The 21,933-nt window shown below is 37.5% G+C and overlaps 2 protein-coding genes across 6 annotated transcripts in view; one reads left to right on the top strand and one right to left on the bottom strand.

Moving 5' to 3' along the window:
• The window catches only part of LOC141369057 (uncharacterized), a 31,240-nt gene extending 13,622 nt beyond the window's left edge, over positions 1–17,618 (top strand). Inside the window, exon 2 of the transcript XR_012372589.1 lies at positions 17,502–17,618. The gene's annotated coding sequence lies outside the window, so the exon portion shown is untranslated. The remainder of the gene's footprint in view (positions 1–17,501) is intronic.
• Positions 1–21,933, bottom strand: part of cadm2a (cell adhesion molecule 2a) — a 670,454-nt gene that overhangs the window by 378,046 nt on the left and 270,475 nt on the right. The gene's annotated exons all lie outside the window — the stretch shown is intronic.

A 21,933-nucleotide genomic window follows, 5' to 3' on the forward strand; every position in this document is an offset into this window, starting at 1 on the left:
TGTTTTATTGCCAAGCGTTTGCGGTTCTTCTGCTGTAGACGATGCGGATGAAACTCACGGCAAAACTGGGAATGAACTGACAGACGCACAATAACCAACAACTGGAAGTCACTTTAAATTGACAGCAGATTATTTTGGATTGTAAAATGAAAAGATCTGTGTTACAAACATCCTAAAACATAAACCAGTGTTTTAATCTGTTTATCTGGGGGGGGAAGCTTGAAATGCACTTTGTTTTTGCTTGTGAAATAATAATTCAAATAGGCCTGATGGGAAAACTCAGCTTTTTTTTTTTTTTACAAATATAAGTTTGTAACTAAATAAAATAATGTTCTGTTGATTTGGATGTAGAATGTTTTTTTCTTAACACTGCTATTACCGATTAATACCGAAACAACGACAATAAAACCGAGAAATGAACAGAACTGTGAGAAATGTGAACCATTCCACCACTTATATCTATTTTCTTTTGTAAAAAGTTACATGTCAAATGTAAAAATTTAAGGTAAAACTCAAAAAATGTACTTGCATTTAATTTTTTTAAACTGCTTTAGATAACTACATTTTTTTTAAAATTAAAATTTTGTTTAGTTTTGGTCTGGCTGTAAAGTAATGTAAATGTGGTATTTTAAGATTAGTCTGCTAATAAAACAGAGATATATTACACTTTAAATAATACAGCTACAACTATTATTGTTCTTATTTTTTGGTCTTCACACACTGACCTTAGATCAGTTTCACTCTGTTGGTTCATTCCAAAACAGAAAAGGAGATAAGATCAGAGCAGCAACCTACAAAGAATTACACAGGAACTACACAGGAACTACTACACACTTGCACATAGTTTAGTTTGACTAAAAATATCTGAAATGTCTTATGTTATTAATTACAATGTGCTCAAGACTAAGACCAATATGAACATTTTACATATTTTTTGTGATGCACCAATGTATCGGCCGCCGATATTTAAAGGCCGATTTTTGATGAATTTGAAACCATCGACATATCGGCAATAGCACGAGAAAAGCTGATACCGATTGTTTATTAATTAACCACATAAAGGCAATGAGTTGCATGTCTGTTGTTCAATTAAAATGATTTAATGTTCTGGGCTGCGTTCCCCGAAACCTTCTTAGCTCTACGTTGTTCTTAAGTTGTACCTTAAGCTGTACCTTATCGTTAATACGTGTTTCCCGAAACGTTCTTAGTTACGTATCACTTCTGTAAGTCGTTCGTTCGGAAGGTTGGTCTGGAGCCCTCTTAGCTATACCTTATCCCACTTGACTCGGCTAGGGGCCATGACTGTGATAAAAGCTTGTGTATATTGTAGTCTATATAACTAAATATCTGTTAAAAAAAGTTGAAGTACACTCCGTGTTAAATTAGGCATTTTTTATTTAAAGAATAAAACATTCACATAATTAGACATTATTACACTGATGGTTGTTAGATTTTTAATATTTTTCCAAAGGAACATCAGCTTCAAACTATTATTACAGGCTAAAGAAACTATTAAAAAACATTTTGGGTGAAGGAGTTGGTGAAACTATGGCAGGTAGCAGCTATACAGCGAATCTTACTTAGTGCATTTCAAATCCGTTAAATCTTTAGTTTACCGGCTATTTTAGCTGCAATAAAACAAATCAAGTAAAATCGCATGCCACGGGAGCACATTCATCACAAAATCATAATTGTTGATTTTCCTAAATATTATTATTGATGTTAGGTCGACTTTGCATCAAAGTTTTTAATGTTAGGCAGCTGCATACCATATTCTTTATAAACATTCAAAAGAAACTCCACTTGATTATTGCTTCTATAAGGTCAACAAATTTCAACATTAAAACTAATCAAAGCTAAAATCTAAAGCAATCATAATATATATTTATATATCACATATTTTATGTTATATTTAAGGTAAACAGACAGGCGCGGCTCCAGAAATGCGTCCATTAAGCATTATCTGCATTGTAAACGCGCTGTTGCGCATCCACTGTCCAAGCACATAAACGCGTGAACTAATGAACAACAATTTGTTTTTATATATTTTAAATGTAATGCCAAGCCAGGTGACTTGCACGACCCACCTTATTCCCCTGTGCAACGCATTTATGGGGAAATTATCCTTTAAAGTGAAGGAATAATGGATGCATTGGAGCAGTTTATGCATTATACGTTTGGACATGAAGTTGCGAGTTTTGCATGGGTTTGATATAAAATAAAATATACAAGGTCCATATCCAGCTGTTTGCAATTTGAAATATTTTTACCAGATATTCCTAATAAATGTTACTTGAACTATTTCTGAAATGTTTCTTTAATAAATAACACCGCTCTCTCATAATGCAGCAAAGTACCTAAAGTGAACAATTGATTGTCGAGCAATTGATATCAACCTATTCAGCACCATCGCCATGGACAGCAGCTGATAACGTCGTACATAAGAAAGTATACCTTAAGAAACCCGCTAAGGTACGGTTCGGGAAACACGCCTAGAAAAGGTAAACCTGTAGTTAAGGTTTAACTTAAGAGTCTTCGTAGCGCGCTAAGAGAGAACGTTGTCGGGAAACGCAGCCCTGGTGTGCACTATACTTAAGCACCGACAGAATACCTTTGTTGAGCTGGCTCAAATGTCATGGACAATAAAAGAAACAAACTGCACTTTAGTGGGGGAAAAGAAGTCCAACTTTTTTTTAAGTAGCAATATTTATATGGTGAGTTGAATGTTAATTAGATCCAATCCATGTTCAGTAAAAATAATTTGATGCAGTAATAAACTAGCTAATAGACCAACTGTATAGTATTGTACACAAGTGTTTAATATCGGTATCGGCATCGGACAAAAGTTGTCTGTTTAAATCGGAATCGGCCCAAAAAATCCTATCGGTGCATCCCTAATAATTTTATATCTTCAGGAAATGAGTATGTGAGGATTTATGTGCATCACTACATGTGCATCACTTGTACTTCTGGATGCAATGTGATATCAAATTTCACACCTTAACCAACAGAATAAAACAGAATACTAAAAGTAGAGCATAGCAAACACTCCTAAATGCCAATTCTGATGCCATTTCCTCATTCAAGAAGTTAAAAAAAAAAAAAAACTCTGCTCATATGACAAGCTTAACCAAATTTCGTTTTAGGCAAGTCTTTGTTGGTGGAGCAATTTTAGTCCAAAAATTTACCTATTTGTGTCTCAGGACACGACCCATTTGCCCTTTATGGTTCTCCCTGACACGTCCGGCCCTGATGGATGGCTATGGTACAGACAAGGCCCATCTTTTGTGAGTTTGGTTTTCAGACCTTCTAGCTCTCCTAGCAGGTGGGAAGTTCCTCTTCACACACTGACCTTAGATCAGTTTCACTTTGCTGGTTCATTCCAAGTGTTAAAAACAGAAAAGCAGATAAGATCAGAGCAGGAACCTACACAGAACTACACAGGAAGATCACTAGCACATAGTTTAGTTTGACTATATATAAAATGTCTTATGTTATATGTAACAATGTGCTCAAGACTTAGACTTAAAAATATAAAAAATAATAATATGAACATTTTACATTATCTTATGTCTTCAGGAAATAAGTGTGTGAGGATTTATGTGCATCACTACATGTGCATCGTTTCTTGTATTCAATGGATGTCACATGATCACATTTTCACACCTTAACCAACAGAATAAAACAGAATACTAAAAGTGGAGCATAGCAAAAAACTCCTGAATGCCAATTCTGATGCTATTTCCTCATTCGAGAAGTTTTTTTTCTTTTATAAGACTATACTCATATGCCATAAGCTTAACCAAATTCCCTTTTAGGGAAGTATTTGCATTTGGTAGCCATTTTTGCCACACCTTTAGCCAGCTATGTCAGTCTTGCAAGACCAGATCCAATCTACATGAATAGGGGAAGACATACAGTCTTGTTCAAAATAATAGCAGTACAATGTGACTAACCAGAATAATCAAGGTTTTTAGTATATTTTTTATTGCTACGTGGCAAACAAGTTACCAGTAGGTTCAGTAGATTCTCAGAAAACAAACAAGACCCAGCATTCATGATATGCACGCTCTTAAGGCTGTGCAATTGGGGAATTAGTTGAAAGGGGTGTGTTAAAAAAAAATAGCAGTGTCTACCTTTGACTGTACAAACTCAAAACTATTTTGTACAAACATGTTTTTTTTTCTGGGATTTAGCAATCCTGTGAATCACTAAACTAATATTTAGTTGTATGACCACAGTTTTTTTAAAACTGCTTGACATCTGTGTGGCATGGAGTCAACCAACTTGTGGCACCTCTCAGCTGTTATTCCACTCCATGATTCTTTAACAACATTCCACAATTCATTCACATTTCTTGGTTTTGCTTCAGAAACAGAATTTTTGATATCACCCCACAAGTTCTCAATTGGATTAAGGTCTGGAGATTGGGCTGGCCACTCCATAACATTAATTTTGTTGGTTTGGAACCAAGACTTTGCCCGTTTACTAGTGTGTTTTGGGTCATTGTCTTGTTGAAACAACCATTTCAATGGCATGTCCTCTTCAGCATAGGGCAACATGACCTCTTCAAGTATTTTAACATATGCAAACTGATCCATGATCCCTGGTATGCGATAAATAGGCCCAACACCATAGTAGGAGAAACATGCCCATATCATGATGCTTGCACCTCCATGCTTCACTGTCTTCACTGTGTACTGTGGCTTGAATTCAGAGTTTGGGGGTCGTCTCACAAACTGCCTGTGGTCCTTGGACCCAAAAAGAACAATTTTACTCTCATCAGTCCACAAAATGTTCCTCCATTTCTCTTTAGGCCAGTTGATGTGTTCTTTGGCAAATTGTAACCTCTTCTGCACATGCCTTTTTTTTAACAGAGGGACTTTGTGGGGGATTCTTGAAAATAGATTAGCTTCACACAGACGTCTTCTAACTGTCACAGTACTTACAGGTAACTCCAGACTGTCTTTGATCATCCTGGAGGTGATCATTGGCTGAGCCTTTGCCATTCTGGTTATTCTTCTATCCATTTTGATGGTTGTCTTTCGTTTTCTTCCACGTCTCTCTGGTTTTGCTCTCCATTTTAAGGCATTGGAGATCATTTTAGCTGAACAGCCTATCATTTTTTGCACCTCTTTATAGGTTTTCCTCTCCAATCAACTGTTTAATCAAAGTACGCTGTTCTTCTGAATAATGTCTTGAACGACCCATTTTCCTCAGCTTTCAAATGCATGTTCAACAAGTGTTGGCTTCATCCTTAAATAGGGGCCACCTGATTCACACCTGTTTCTTCACAAAATTGATGACCTCAGTGATTGAATGCCACACTGCTATTTTGAACACACCCCTTTCAACTAATTCAACTAATTGCCCAATTGCACAGCCTTAAGAGCGTGCATATCATGAATGCTGGGTCTTGTTTGTTTTCTGAGAATCTACTGAACCTACTGGTAACTTGTTTGCCACGTAGCAATAAAAAATATACTAAAAACCTTGATTATTCTGGTTAGTCACATTGTACTGCTATTATTTTGAACAAGACTGTATATCTCTTACACCACTAGTTAGGTCACAATAAAATAAAAAAATTCCCACCAAATTTTTCTGCTAATCTTAAGTTGCTATAGAGTACTATTGCACCCTTCATATCTCAGAAGAGTCTTCAGTTTGTCAGATTTATTAAAAACAGGTCAGCTACTTTATGGAAAAAAACAGAGCTCCTGGAGGGTACTGCGGGCAGAGTGAGTCACAAGCATGTAACACACTAGGGATGCTCATATCAGTTAATTTTTCTGACCGACAACCGTAGCTTCTAAACCGAACATTAACCGTTAACTTATAAGATTTTAATATGAAATTGCCATTGAGTAAAAATACAGTTGACGGTTGTCTGTGAACTAGTAAAAACAAAACATTTAATTTGAACGTGCAAACAGCAGCGACAGATCAACAACAGAACCAGGATTCATACATTATCAGATATTCACGCAACATTTATTACCTTATTAAAAAGCACGCGATCGGTCCAGAGGATTAATATCCAAAGGGCAGATTGTCTCCGTTTCATCTACCACAGTGGTCATTTCTAAAGCAGGACTCTTTTCAGAAAGTTTTGGTTTTGCGTCGTGTTTCTCCATTTGTGCAAGAAGAGAGATGTTTATGGTTAGGGTCAGAGGCCATCAGCGAACGTCTGTCCGGATGTGCGCGAGACGGAGACGGACCGCGTCATCTTCGGCGGACACGCGCGCGTCTCCGTTCAGCTTCCAAACACCCATACAAATTTCTCATACAAATCAGATCGTCAGGGCAGCAATAATTTGTGTCATATACAGGAAATTCACAAATTAAAGATAGAAAAAGTGGCGAAATGTCTGTCGGCTCATGACGACACGCACCATGTCTTAACAAATATTTTTTTATTTTAACTGATAATGTTAATCGGTCATAAATTCTTCCCTTCGGTTAACGGTTAAACGGTCAATGTGAACATCCCTATAACACACACAGAACATTATCACACCATCTCTGTGTAACTTAGGATTCAGTACATGTTTGTGTTGTTTACATTATATGCACTTACGTGTCGACTGCCAACAAAGTTTAATGCAGTTTTACTTACAGTGATCTCAAATGCTTTAAAATAGGAACAAAAAACACGTGGAAGAAAACAAGCAGCTACCATTAAAGCAGATTGAAGAATACTGAGGATGGCAAAGATTCGGCCATTTATCTCCTCTCGAAAGATCACTAGAGGTGAACCATCATCCTAGACCACTGCTCTTTTTAATATACATGACATCTCTAGGTTTTGTCTTTCGGAAACATGGCTTCTTACATGATCATGTTGCCAGCACCACCTGCTAAAGTAGATTTATGCATTACAACATGAAAATTGGACCTTTCCTGTCCAAGCATGCCACGCAAGTCCTAGTCCAAGCTCCAGTCCTGGACTATTGCAATGCGCTACTGGCAAGGCTCCCAGCCTCCACAACCAAACCTCTACAGATGATCCAGAATGCAGCGGGAGGAGTGGTCTTCAATGAGCCAAAGAGAGCATAGTCACTCCTCTTTTTGTCAGGCTAAGATTTTTCTTATGATGCTCTGTTAGGGCATTAGAAGAGTATATGAGAAAGTTTTCTCTGTGGAGAAGATCTGATCAACTTTTGGTTTGTTTTGGAGCCGTTAACAAGGGTCAACCCACCTCCAAGCAGACCATAAGTAAATGAATTGTGAAAGCTATTTTGCTAGCTTATAATGTGCAGAGATTGCCTTCACCTCTGCTAGTCAGGACACATGTATGGCATCTTCTCAGGCCTTTCTATCTGAGGTATCTATGCAATATGGGATGCTGATGAGAGTGGAATGGTTATTTTTGGGTGGTTATAGACAGAACCTCAGGCGACTCTGGGGTATAAGCATGGTGGTGCAAAAATTATGGTATGGTAATGTTTTTCATACGGCTGTGTTGGGCCTAAAGTATTTATCGTACATGAATCAGTTACTAAACATAGAATACTTAAATAGATTATATGACCTTTGCCAAAGAGGAAATGAAACTAAAATGGGTGTTTACAACCCCAAACATACAAGCAAGTGGGCATATCTTGGTTCCAGACAAAAAGGATTGAGGTAATGGAGTGGCCAATCCCCAGATCTTAAACTCATTGAAAATGTGTTGGGTGACATTAAAAATGCTGTTTTTGATCAAAACCTAAAAATTGAAAGGAACTGTGGATCCTGGGTTGAAATAGCAGTTTTTATTGTAAGTGCCAGAAGTTAGTTGACTCAATTTGACACAGATGTGAAGCAGTTATCATCAAACATGGTCATGCAACTAAATATTACTAGTTCAGCTGTTTAAAGTTAAGATAAATCTAAGACATTTCTTCAGTTTTTAAGTGTTTAAAGAGAAAAATATTGACACTGTTGTTACGTGTCTGTGTATGTGCTCTGTGTTCCTTTGTTTCTTTCGTTTTCCCTAGCGATCCGTACTTGTCTATTCCAGTTTCTCGTTCATTGGTCCAGCCTGGGGAATCCCTGCTTATGTCACTTCTTACACCTACTAATCCTGTTACGCCCTCTACCCGCCATTTCTTCTGCGAGCCTTGTTGCTTTACCGCTAGCATTCTACATTTTCATTGCTAGTTTTTTATTCATTTGAGTTATTATTTCTGTACATTTTGTTTGTTGTTCGATCTGATTTTCTTTTTACTTGCCCTTGATTATTTCCGTTTACCCCTGTCAGTTAAACGTTCAGTGTATTCTTTATTTTTGCAGAAGTGGACAGGTAAGAAAATCGCGCAGCATACATTGCGCACACACATAGGAGTAATAACTGTTCGCAACACTAGGTTAGGAGCAGGTGCCACCCGCTGTATGTTTTTTTTTTTAGTTAGTGATCATATTTTCACTCAACCAGTTATTTGTATTTATTTGCATTTCTTTTACTTCAGATTCAAAACTCCAAAATAAATAGAATTTAGGAAATTACTATATATATATATATCTGTTTACTGGCCAATGATACACTGAATAAAACACTTTATGAAAACATTATTCTTGCAATTGTATGTTGTGCTAATGGCAGAGAATCGTGTAGCCACAACACCTACATTATGCCTAAACTATTTTGGATCTGTTTGGTCACATGATTTGGACTCTGACCTGTGATCAGTTCCCTTCTGTGGTTTTATTTTAAGCCGTTATAAAACAGAACCAAATAGCAGAAAAGACCAGAGACCAAAGATCTACACAAGAAGAACTTTCATCTTCACCACAGTTTACCAGTGATTAACTGTTAAAGACCAGAAATGTCGTATGGTAATAATCAAAACGTGCTCAAGACTGGAAACAAGAGAATGGACAAAGAGAGAATGGAGATGCAATATCAAAATGAAGATGAATACAAGACACTGACTGACTTCAGATCAAACAGACAACAACCACTTCAGTCTACAGGTAATGCCGTTCATTCATTTACTTGCTTAAAAAACAGAAATATAGTGGAAAATAAAATAACAAGTTTTACTTGATGTTTATTATCTACAGGACGCGAGTCTACAAAGATCAGATGTTACAGATCAGTTACAGTGTGTTTGGTGCTGCTGTGTGTTCTTCTACTGACTGCAGTCATAGTGCTGTGTGTCCTCATCTATACAAACAATCAACAGTGTCACAATACCAAAACAACTCTTAGTGAGGCAGGTAATCAGAACTAAAGACTTTTATGAAAAATATTATGAAAATATAAAGTGTGGTACTTTTAAATAAAATACATTTTATTGTAAAAACCATCAAAAACTAATTCAACGTGCATGGAAATGGCAGGCTAAAAGCAGAACTGGTTGTGTTTACAGATGGATGGACTTACTATAAGTCCAGTTTTTACTATTTTTCATCTGAGTGGAAGAGCTGGAGTGACAGCAGAAGTTACTGTAGAGAGAAAGCAGCAGATCTGATCATCATTAACAATAAAGACGAACAAGTAAGTGAAACAAGTTTTGTAGCTGCTGTTGGTGATACATGTCAGATAAAAACTGCTGTGTGTAATAATTTAAAAGTATTATTCATCTTCTCAGGATTTTATTAAGCTGTTTTCTGGTTATGAAGGATACTGGATTGGTTTGTCTGACAGTGATGTAGAGGGCAAATGGAAATGGGTTGATGGCAGCCCACTGACCTCTGTGTAAGAAATCACTAAATTTATCTGATTATTATCCAATAAATGATTCTCACAGTCAGTATCATATCACACAGAAAACAACACTGAAGATCTAATGATGATCTGTTGTTTCAGCTTCTGGAAGTCTGGGGAACCCAATGGTCATAGTGGAGAGAACTGTGTTGAGACTCACTCATCAGAGTGGAATGATTACTCATGTAATAAAGCTATACAATGGATCTGTGAGAAAAATATTCTTAAATAAGAGTTTTAAATGTAAATTTATATATCTGAGCAGGCTTAAATTGAATAGTTTAAGTCAAACATAGTCATCAACGTGCTATATCTTCCAGAGCAAAACTTTGGTTTAAAACGTTTCCAAATGATGAATGTGCAACTAACCTTTTGTTTCACATGACCTATTCTAATAAATGAAGCTTTTCAGCAAAAGTGTTTTAAATTTGCATCAGTGTGAGCCAAATATTGAGGAACTGCTATCATTGTTGTTCAGGCTGTACAGTAGTTAAACTATTCGTTTATAAAGGAGCAACTACTGGAATAAAATATATGCTTTTGGTAACTCTGTATCTTTGTTTTTTTTTGTTTTTTTTTTACCAAAAATAGTAACAAAAAAGTTCAAAAAACATTTTCAAGTTGAAATGAACAAAGCATAAATATGGTTTCATTTGAAAGAAGACAATTTGAGCTTCATTTTCCAGGTTTCAAAAATATTATAAGTAAACAATTATACAAGTTGTTTACTTTCATTCCAATGAGGCTAAAGGACATTGGAATGAAAATGTGTGATGCATAACATTTTTTTTTATTACTAAAACTCCTAATGATAAACATGTGTGAGACACCTAGAAATGCAAGATCTCAAGTCTAAACAAGTTATATTTCATGTTTGAGGTCAATGAGACCAAAAATGGGTTTTTGTACGACTAGTGCCTTTTCTAAAAAAGGCCACTTGGAGCTCCAAAGTGCCCTTAGGTGACACATTGGTCTGAGGTTCACAGGAATTACAGGTATTACAATTACTTTTACATGCACAACATGAAGGAATAAGGAATCACACCGTTTTTTGTTTCTTTACATATCGTCGCTGCACAATGAAACTCATGTATGTCCAAAACAGTTACTTTTCAGGAAGTGAAAAAAAAACACCGTATATCAAAATCAGTTGAATGTAGCGTTGTCATACTTGGTACGGCATCTTTACATGTAAACATTTTCTTGCCAGTGTAATGATATAATCCACTATTGACCAAAATTGAGTTTAAATGGACATACGTGCATATTTTACAGTAACGGTGGTCGATACGCGTTCTTCCGATCATTAATTAGAATGGCCATATTGACAGATGAATACACTCAGTTTATTAAATAGCCTATGTCTTAGTTTATTAAATACGCTTAGTTTATTTAATATTAATTATACATTTACTAAAAGTCTCTTGCAAACTATGAAAGGACAATGAATCAATACACTGACATGGTAATGCTAAGTTAGACAGATACCATGTTTGCACAGTCCTACCGTAATTTTGTCACTCCTAGACGTACGTCTGGCGTCAGGGGGAAACATTTACCTCGATGAAGGAAAGTCATTGTCTCACCAGGCTATTTTTATTCGGCTATCCAGTGCTGAGCTTCGATGAAACTTCACGAGACCAGCGAGATGCTTCCACAGGGCGGGAGATACGTGGCGTGATTGACAGCTTTGACACCAAATGGATATACGTGAAAATCAGATGGCATGATTTTACAACTTTTCATTGGCCATTTAGATATGTGAAGCATACTGTATACGGAAATTAACCTGGACATTCAATCCGTCAAAAAATCTCAAAATCGGCAAAATGGACATACGTGGTTTTCATCAGACAGCGACAATATTCTCACATTTCACTAAATCTAGGTAATTCAGGATACATTCAGCTCACAAAAAGCAATCTTATTCCTTCATGTTGTGCATGTAAAAGCAATCTCTACATAAGCTGATATTACACCGATGAGTCGATATTCAGGATGCAGACTGTCCATTTAGGATGCAGTCAGCCCCAAAAAACAAGTCTTTTGTTTACATGCATACACATTCTTCTTATTATTTATCTTTTTGTTAGCATATTTAAAAGCCGTTTAATAACCACGTTTTTATTTTACTGTTGTATATTACAAACTCTACACAAACGTACCAAATTATATAGTAAAAAACTCACAATTAGTTTGTTGCATGATGCAGAACAATAATCCGCTAATCTCAGATATAATGTCATTATCATTACATTTAAAAAGTTCCTACAACATGTCTTTTTCGTCCAACAAGCATCCATTCTGTAGCAATCAAAATTGCTGAAATGATCCAGCGAGCAATAAAATAAAACAAATCCACACCAGGACTTTGTTTAGCACCCAAACAACGGCACCACAGTGCAATCATTTATGGGCAACTTGTAATCTGACATATTTTGTTCAATAATAATAATCTTTGTCTTATTGGAGTTTAGCATACGTTATTCTCTCTCACGCGAGTCAGACCGATCGCGCAATGCATCTCATATGATTAAACTTTTATGTAGCCACACAACAATAATTTCAGCTGCATGCATTCACTGTATACAGCGGGACGTGATGTTGTGATTTTTCAAATGGATTCTTAACCTAAAATGCACCGCAATGCAAGTGATGCAGACCAAATGCAGCGTTCTATTGAAAAGGAATGTATTTATTTCTGCCGTACCAAAATGCAATGAAGAAACTGAACGTCTGACTGGGGTGTCGCTCTTCCTCACGCACAGAACGCGTGCACACACACAAACACAAGTGCACAAGCGCGCATACACACAGGTTGTTACCATAGCAAATAGGCTCACCCCAGAAATGATATATTATGTTAGTAGCCTAATGGTAAATGCTGCAAGTGTAGAAATGTACATAAACAAGATATTTACTTTGATGTCAGGGCTAGATTACAGCATGAAACCTGTTGTGCATATTAATAAATTAAAGTGCTTAATTGTTGGCACTGGCACTTATAAACACTAAATGGGTAAAAAATTGAAATAAATAGGCTTATTTTTTGGAGCACAATACCTCTGTTTTTTTTAGAAATAAAAGCCAAATGCTTGAACATTGTACAGCCACGTCATTTTCGTTATGCATTATTTGTTTTGGTTGTTTAAAAACACATACAAAATTTTTATCCGATTACTCGATTAATCGATCGATTTAGTGCTAGATTAATCGATTACAAAAAGAATCGATAGCTGCAGCTGCATTATTGATCGTACAGAGGTCAAAAGTATGAAACAAAATACGATAATTATCGTACGTCTGGCAACACTGCACTCTTAGAATGGATGTGTTAAAAACAACACATTAGTGTTGATTCTGGGACAACACACTAAATGTGTTGTCCCAGAATCCACCCATCTCTATGTAATTATTGAAACAACACATTTTGTGTTACTTTTAACACAACTTTTGTTATATTTAAACTAGGGCTGTCAAAATAAACGCGTTAATAACGCGTTAACGCAAATTCATTTTAACGGCACTAATTTTATTAACGCGCGATTAACGCAACACGCAATTTCTGTTTGACCCACAGCTGGATGAATTGAGACGCAGCAAGTGACCGGCGCTGCCTATATGAGTCTGAGCTTTCCATGAAAATAAGAACATTAAGCTCTCGTCTAGCGAATCCAATGCTCTAAATGATCATTAAACATCTAAAATGCACGTTTTCTGCACGTGCAGTTTTCTTTATCTGCACGTTTTTTTGTGAGGTGTACCGTCCCAAATCCATTTAAAGCAAAGATGCGTCTTCTTTCACTTTTTAGTTTCGTTTTTAAAGCATTCAGAAATGATAGAAATAGACTGCAGGACTTTCTTGATGTGAAAATAATTATTAAGGGAGATAAAGTTCGGGATCTGATTGATGTTAAAAGAGTTATTAAGGGTGACAAGGCTAAAAAGCGATGTCTGACGCAGACGTCTGAAGCGCATGCACACAAACGCGCGAGTGTGTGACCCTGATATATATATAGACATCTAACACAAAATTACAGGTTTAAAAATATCTGTTTTGACAAGAATTCACGTAGGTATGACCTATAATCTGTTATATATCTGAAGTGAATGTTTGGTTAACTGTTGAGGAAAAGTATATTTTGTGTCATTATATTAAACCCTTGCATTATCCATCTTAAAGTGGTCTGTCTCAATGTCAAAATTAAACAATAAAACAAAAACATATATGTAACATATATTGATATTGTTTTTGCTCTGCATTAACAGGTAAAGTTCTGTCATGCTTTGTCAGATTCCAACAATTGTTCCAGTTGTTTTGAAGTTTTTTTTAATAGAGAATGTTCAAATATAAATGACACATTTTTGAAAATTTGCTCATCCCAACTCAATTTGCCAGCACAGGTCACAAATGATGCAGCAGCAAACAGAAATGGAGTAAGATCTTCTAAAGGCAAAAACATTTATAAAACTATGGCAGATGATTCTGTTGAAAATGTAAACAGGCTGTTGTGAACATACATTTGCATATAGGATATATATTTGTCCAAATCCATGCTGATTAGAGCATAAAAAACTTGAAAAGTGTTACATTTAGGTACATTTAGAACAGATAAAAATGTGCGATTAATTTGCGATTAATCGCGAGTTAACTCATGAAATCATGCGATTAATCGCGATTAAATATTTTAATCTATTGACAGCCCTAATTTAAACACAAAATCAACACAAAACTACACAAAATGTGTTAAAATTACACATAATGTGTTAAAAGCTTAACACACAAAAATGTGTAAAAAATTAACACGTCCTTTCTAAGAGTGTGGTTTAGTACCATGTGGTTTATTTACATGTTGGTTGCTAATTGGACTGCAGTTCTAACACACCCACCAAATGAGAGTAAACAGACCTCAAACCCTGTTTCACACCATTTCCACGAAACTTTGTTTAACCCGGAAACCATAGCAAAACGCTGCGCACCAGTTTGAACTTGAACGTGCCCCAAGAAAATAAACTTAATACAAACATAGTTGGAATCGTCTTCTTGTTGACTACATGTTTTTTCTATCAATATTTTCCATTAAGTCATTGTCTGGTAGAGGAACAAGTGAGCGATAGGTCACGATTTTCGACCCTGCTGTTTGGATATTATGTATTATACTACTGCCCTACTTTTAAAAACAAACTTTGGAGGTGGGTTCATGGGTTTATGGAACCTAAAGTGTAATCTCATATACAGTGTTATGATGTAAATGGTTGTCAGATTGTATATTATATTATATTACAAAACAATAGAATATATGTCTATATTTCAAGGATTATTTGCATTTGTGGACAAAAATGGCCATGTGATGTATTCCATTAGACTCTTTTTATGGGTTAATCACATATCTAAGCATACTGGATTCGACTCGTGATCGTTAAATCCACACAAAGGTAAGAAGTCCCATTTATATTTTGCATGTTGTCATCCAGACTTCTGTGACAAAATACTTCATTTTTGATCCTAGCAAGAGCATCTGTATCTCAAAACAGAGACCGTAAACTGGGGCTAAACCCGTCAACCTTTTAAATGATGTATAGTAATGTTAATATTTTTCATGTTTCTAGACAGTAGGCTATATATACATTGTTAGCAGCATTAAAAAAGTGACATTATCATGTGGACGATCTAGTGTTCCCCCAAAAACAATTAGTTGAAAAACTTTTGTACCAATTGAAGTAATTTTTTAAGTTCCAACTTTTCACTTTTTACAGTGTAAACAAGTATACATGTTTTCACATGAATATAGACTTCACACATCAATCTCAGAACAGTTCCGTTTTCTTGTGTTATTATCAGGGTTTAAATTGGGCCGGGGCCATACGGTGCTGAGCCCCGGCAAACAGGCTGAATGTCTCGCTCCGCTGGTGTGCCCGCTGGTGCTGGTGCATGTGCACGAGAAGTGAATAACTCATTTTATTAATTGCTATGGAAGGTAGGCATCAGGCTCGTGAGTGCGGACCACCCGTGAAACCGGAATGCGTGACCGGATTTTTACCACACATTCAGCATGACGCATCCCTTATTCAGCTTATTCATCAAACCATTGTTAATAGTACAACTCGCGAGATCCACCAATCAGAGAGCCTCCCCAATTTCAAAAATGATTCAAATTAATTGAGCATATCTGGCAGTTTTCAATGGGTGCTTGGCCACTTCGGTGGGTGCTGGGATCAATGGATCGGTGCCTATGCATGCCATTCTTTAGGCCAATGTTAAACTGCATGTCTTTTTGGTGTCACTATTTTAAGGTCATTTTGAGATCAATGTATGTAAAGTCACACACCAAACAGATACAAAATGGTTGTTTTTATAATAACCATGCGGCATAAACTTTATTATTGTTTAAACTTATTTATTATTTATACACATCACTTTATACATAGCTACAGTATGAACTTCTCTTGACTTTTTTGAAGGCCCATGACCTTGTGTCACACATTGACCGCAGAAAATACACAAACGAAAAAACAGCTTAGCAATGAAGCCAACTGAAACAGGAGTATAATGCTTGCAATGAGATGTTGTGACTGTAGCACATGATCTTGACAAGTTAATGTATGCTGTTAAAATGGAGTCCAATCACTCAGTAGTATTTTCTGCCCACTCTTCACTATATCTCTCTAACAAGGATTCATAGGCCATACACAATGAAATGCAAATAAACATTGGTCACATGGTTTGGGGTTGCTCTTCACAAATTTCACACCTATCACTTTAAGATCATTGAAACCAACAAGCTATTAGCACCTCACGTCACTATAAAAAAATATTTATGATCTTATTGGTCACATGAGTTTTGGTTTTCACACATTGATCTCAGTTCAGTTGCATTCCGATGTGTCATTTTCACCAGTGTTAAAAACAGAGTCAAAGAGCAAAGAAGAGCAGAGCAACATACAAAGACCTACAAAACAAGAACTTTAACACACGTGTGCTTAAGTCTGAGATTTAGGGTATGGACGGAATGAAAATGGAGATGATCTATGAGAACATAGGTGACTTCAGGACACAGACAGACGTCAATACAAACAGACAACAACCACTTCAGTTTACAGGTAATGACTTTAATTTATTTGCACTAAAATAAGAATACAGGAGTTATAAACAAAGCTAAACCTTAATATTACTGCTCTATGTCTGTCATCTTTAGGAAGTGAGAGTGCAAGGAAGAGAAGTTACAGATCAGTTACAGTGTGTTTGGTGCTGCTGTGTGTTCTTCTACTGACTGCAGTCATAGTGCTGTGTGTCCTCATCAATACAAACAACCAACAGTTTAACATCAAGACCAAAAACATCACTGAAGAGAGAGACCAGCTACTAAACAAATATATCAACATCAACAAAGAGAGAGACCGGCTACTAACCAAATATACCAACATCAACGAAGAGAGAGACCAGCTACTAACCAAATATACTAACATCAACGAAGAGAGAGACCAGCTACTAACCAAATATACCAACATCACAGAAGAGAGAGACGAGCTACTAACCAAATATACCAATATCAACAAAGAGAGAGACCAGCTATTAGTAAAGTCCAAAAACTTGGCAACAGAAAATGAGAGATTATTAACCAACAATAACAACCTTAATAAACAAATAGAGCAGTTAACTCAGCAGAAAAATACAATGATTCTAAAAGCAGGTAGTCTTGAAATACACTAAATATAATACAAAAATGTTTTAAAACTACCATAAACTGCAAAGACAGTGTGCTTGGGAAAAACATACAGCTAATAGTTAAACTGTTTATGTTTACAGATGGATGGAAAGAATATCAATCCAGTTTGTACTTCATTTCATCTGAGAAGAAGAGCTGGAGTGACAGCAGAAGATACTGTAGAAAGAGAGGAGCAGATCTGATCAGCATTAACAACAACGAGGAAGAAGTGAGTGAACAACATTTTGTCTGCTGCAGGTGAAAAAGGTCAGTTAGAAACTGCTGACTGTTATAATATACTGTAAATGTGTTATTTTGCCTTAGAATTTTATTGAGAAGATTTCTGTTGAGAACAAACACTGGATTGGTTTGTCTGACATTGATGTAGAGGGCAGATGGAAATGGGTTGATGGCAGCACACCGAGCTATAGGTGAGAAAGCGCTAAATTTAACTGATTATTATCCAATAAATGAATCTCACAGTCAGTATCATATCACACAGAAAACAACACTGAAGATCTAATGATGATCTGTTGTTTCAGATCATGGTATACTGGAGAACCCAATAGTGGTAGAACAGAGAACTGTGCTCTAAAACATTGGTCACTCTGGGCTGATTACCCCTGCAATGAAGCCTATAATTATTTCTGTGAAAAGAACAATTTTAAATAATTTGTTAAATGAAATACATGGGAATTCAGTAATCTGTGAACACACGAGAGCTTTTATTCATAAACACAAGAACCTTTAAATCTACCCAAGCAGAAAAAAGTCAAACATATTATGATGTGCTATACTGTAACTACCATAGCAAAACTTCTGTTTATTCATTGCTATATTGTGATGCAAATAACCTTTCGTTTCACTGAATATATTCTAATAAATAAGCTATTCAGTAAATGTGTTTTTAATATGATCGTTTTTAGTTGTGGATGTTGTGGGTCAAAGTGAATAACAGAGTAACTGCATTAAAATTCACACACAACACAGATTTATGCTTACATAAATGTAATAATCATACCATAAAAAATGTAATATTGTTTAATGCTGTTTGTTTAAGTTCATCACTACATGCATATATTTTGTGTACTTGTAAAATGTCACATGAATTTAAATTTTACACATTGACCATAAACAGTTTCGTTTTGATGTGTTAATAGCTACAGTATTTAAAAAAGAATACAAAAAGTAGAGCAATGCGGAAAGAGAACTGTGATGCTGTTTTCTCACTCAAGTTTTTTTTTAATACATGACATACAACACCTCCAGCAGCCATCTCAGTCGTACCAAGTCTGATCTACTTGAATAGTGAAGAACAGATATCTTTAAAATCACTGGCTAAGGTTAAAACATCATTTTCCATTAACAGTTATGCTAAAACATTTTTTAACTACTGTGCATGCATCAAGACTGACAAGTACTTTGAACAGACGTTTTGAACAGAATCAGAGAATCTGTGACGGATGTCAGCGCCAACGCTCCCGGTACTTCTCATTCACCCGAATATTGACTACATTCCCCATCATGCACTGTGACCCGCTGATTACACACCAGCTGCAGCGTATCAGCGGGTCTATTTAACCTGGGACTCTGCCATCTGAACTTTGCGAAGTCTTGTTTGCCCTAGCAGCATTTCTGAGCGTTTTCCCTGTGTGTACCCGTGTTTGATTTCCTGGTGTTATTTTGGACTGTCTCTTGGTTTATTGATTCTTGCCGCCTGCCCTGATCTCGGACTGTATACTGGATTACGATTGCTTTCTGCCTGCCCCGATCTTGGACTGTATTACGTTTATGATTGATTGCCGCCTGCCCCGAACCTGGTCTGTTATACGTTTATGATTACTTGGATGTGCCCATTGTTTACTGTTGTTTGCTATTTGATAACATCAATAAAGAGTTGCAAATGGAACCTAACCTGTCAGTCTCGTCATAGAAGACTTCGCCACCACAGGCTCCAGCAACCGTGGCACAGCTTACAGGCGAGCTGTCCACACAAGCAAACATCCTGGCGGCTCATCAACATCAGTTAGTCCGATTGACATCTCTCACGGAGGAATTAGTTCGCTCTGTGCAGAGCTTAGCTACATCGGCTAACACCGCCGCTACACCAGTTCCCACGCCTCCTCCACCTCAACCCATAGCCACGCCCCTGGCTTCAGTTACACCCCGTCTGGCATTCCCTGAAAAGTTTGACGGCACCCCAGATCGATGTAAAGGCTTCCTCATGCAGTGTGAGCTTTTCATCGCTCAACAACTCCACATTTACAACACGGAGGTTAGTAAAATCTCGTTGATTTGTTCTTTGCTTACTGGGAAAGCATTGGAGTGGGCTACGGCATTATGGTCAGCTGGCAACTTTAATCAAAGTACCTTTGATGAGTTTAAGAGCACCATGCAAGCTGTGTTTGAACACCCAGCAGGAGGTCGAGACCCAGGTGAACAACTACTCTCCCTTAGACAGGGGCGCCGCTCAGCGGCCGAATTCGCTCTGACCTTCCGCACACTCGCTGCACAGACCAACTGGGTTGAAGATACATTGAAGACATTGTTTCGTCAAGGTTTAAGTCAAGAATTACAGTCCGAGTTAGCCTGCCGTGACGAAGGGAGGAGTTTTGATGAATTCGTCAAGCTGGCTATACGAGTGGATAATTTAGTACGTAGTCGCAGACCAGTCCGTGTATTTGAGACTCACACAACTCACCTAGTACCTTCACCTGACACGAGTGAACCCATGCAAGTGGGCAGAGCACGACTCACGGCGGATGAGAGAGAACGCCGCTTTCGTCAACGTCTATGCCTGTATTGTGGTGAAGCTGGCCATGTCCTGGCTGTCTGTCCCTCACGACCAGCTCAGACACGCTTAGGTCGGGTGAGTGCATCTATTCCATCTACTACATTTGAATGTATGGAAGTTTCTGTCTCGTTGACATGGCAACAAAGTAAATTTAACACCAAAGCATTACTTGATTCCGGGGCTGCGGGAAACTTTATTGATGCGGGATTAGTGAAATCTCATGGAATCTCAGTAACCCCTTGTGTACCCCCTCTTTCTATCGCAGCGTTAGACGGAAGACCATTGGGCACCGGTCACGTCACGCATATCACCCAAAGCATCACACTTGTTACTGAACACGACCACACAGAAGAGATTGTCTTTTACGTCATATCATCTCCTCACAATCCAGTCATTCTGGGATTCCCCTGGTTGCATTTACACAATCCACTCGTTTCCTGGAAGGAAAAGAGCATTCTGAAGTGGAGTGATAAATGTATGAAATCCTGTTTGAGTGAGTCACCTGATCTATCTGTATGCACGTCACAAATTAATCCAGTACCCAGTTTACCTGATAATGTTCCCCACGAGTATTCAGATCTGGCCATTGCATTCAGCAAGATCAAAGCCACACAGTTACCACCTCATCGAACCAGTGATTGTGCTATTGAGCTGTTACCCGATGCTGTGCCACCTAGAGGACGCATCTTTCCTCTATCAGAACCAGAACAACAAGCCATGAAGAAATACATCGCAGAAGAACTTGAGAAGGGCTTCATACGTCATTCTACGTCACCAGCCTCTGCAGGGTTTTTCTTCGTGGGCAAGAAAGATGGCAGTCTTAGACCATGTATTGATTATCGGGGCCTGAATGACATCACAGTGAAATTCCGCTATCCATTACCCCTAGTACCAGCTGCTTTGGAACAACTACGCAGTGCCAAGATCTACAGCAAGTTGGACCTTCGCAGTGCTTACAACCTGATTCGTATTCGTGAAGGGGATGAATGGAAAACAGCATTCTCCACTAGTGATGGTCACTATGAATATTTGGTGATGCCCTTCGGTCTATCTAACAGTCCGTCCGTGTTCCAGTCCTTTATTAATGATGTTCTCCGGGACATGCTTAACCGATTTGTGATTGTTTACATTGATGACATACTAATTTATTCTGATTCTCTAGAACAACATGTGGTACATGTCAGAACTGTCCTTCAACGCCTCATTGAACACCAGCTCTACGTGAAAGCAGAAAAATGTGAGTTTCACCAGTCCTCGACGTCCTTCCTGGGGTATATCATAAGTCCAGACGGGGTGGCTATGGATGAAAAGAAGGTGGAGTCAGTTCTACAGTGGCCCAAACCTACTACGGTAAAGGAACTCCAAAGATTTTTGGGATTCGCTAATTTTTATAGAAGATTTATCAAGAATTTCAGTATTGTTGCTGCCCCTTTAACTTCACTTGTGCACAAGTCCAATCACAAGCTCTCATGGAACCCGGAAGCCGAAGCTGCCTTCAGTGACCTCAAGACCCGCTTTACTTCAGCTCCCATTCTGCATCATCCAGATCCCGAGAAGCCTTTCATAGTCGAGGTGGATGCCTCGAATTCTGGAGTGGGCGCGGTATTATCACAGAGACAAGGTAACCCAGGCAAAGTTTACCCTTGTGCTTTCTATTCTAGAAAACTGAATCCTGCTGAAAGAAATTATGATGTGGGTAACCGGGAGCTTTTGGCCATGAAGGCGGCCTTAGAAGAATG

This window comes from Misgurnus anguillicaudatus, chromosome 12 (genome assembly GCF_027580225.2).
Source record: "Misgurnus anguillicaudatus chromosome 12, ASM2758022v2, whole genome shotgun sequence".
Classification (NCBI taxonomy): Eukaryota; Metazoa; Chordata; class Actinopteri; order Cypriniformes; family Cobitidae; genus Misgurnus; species Misgurnus anguillicaudatus.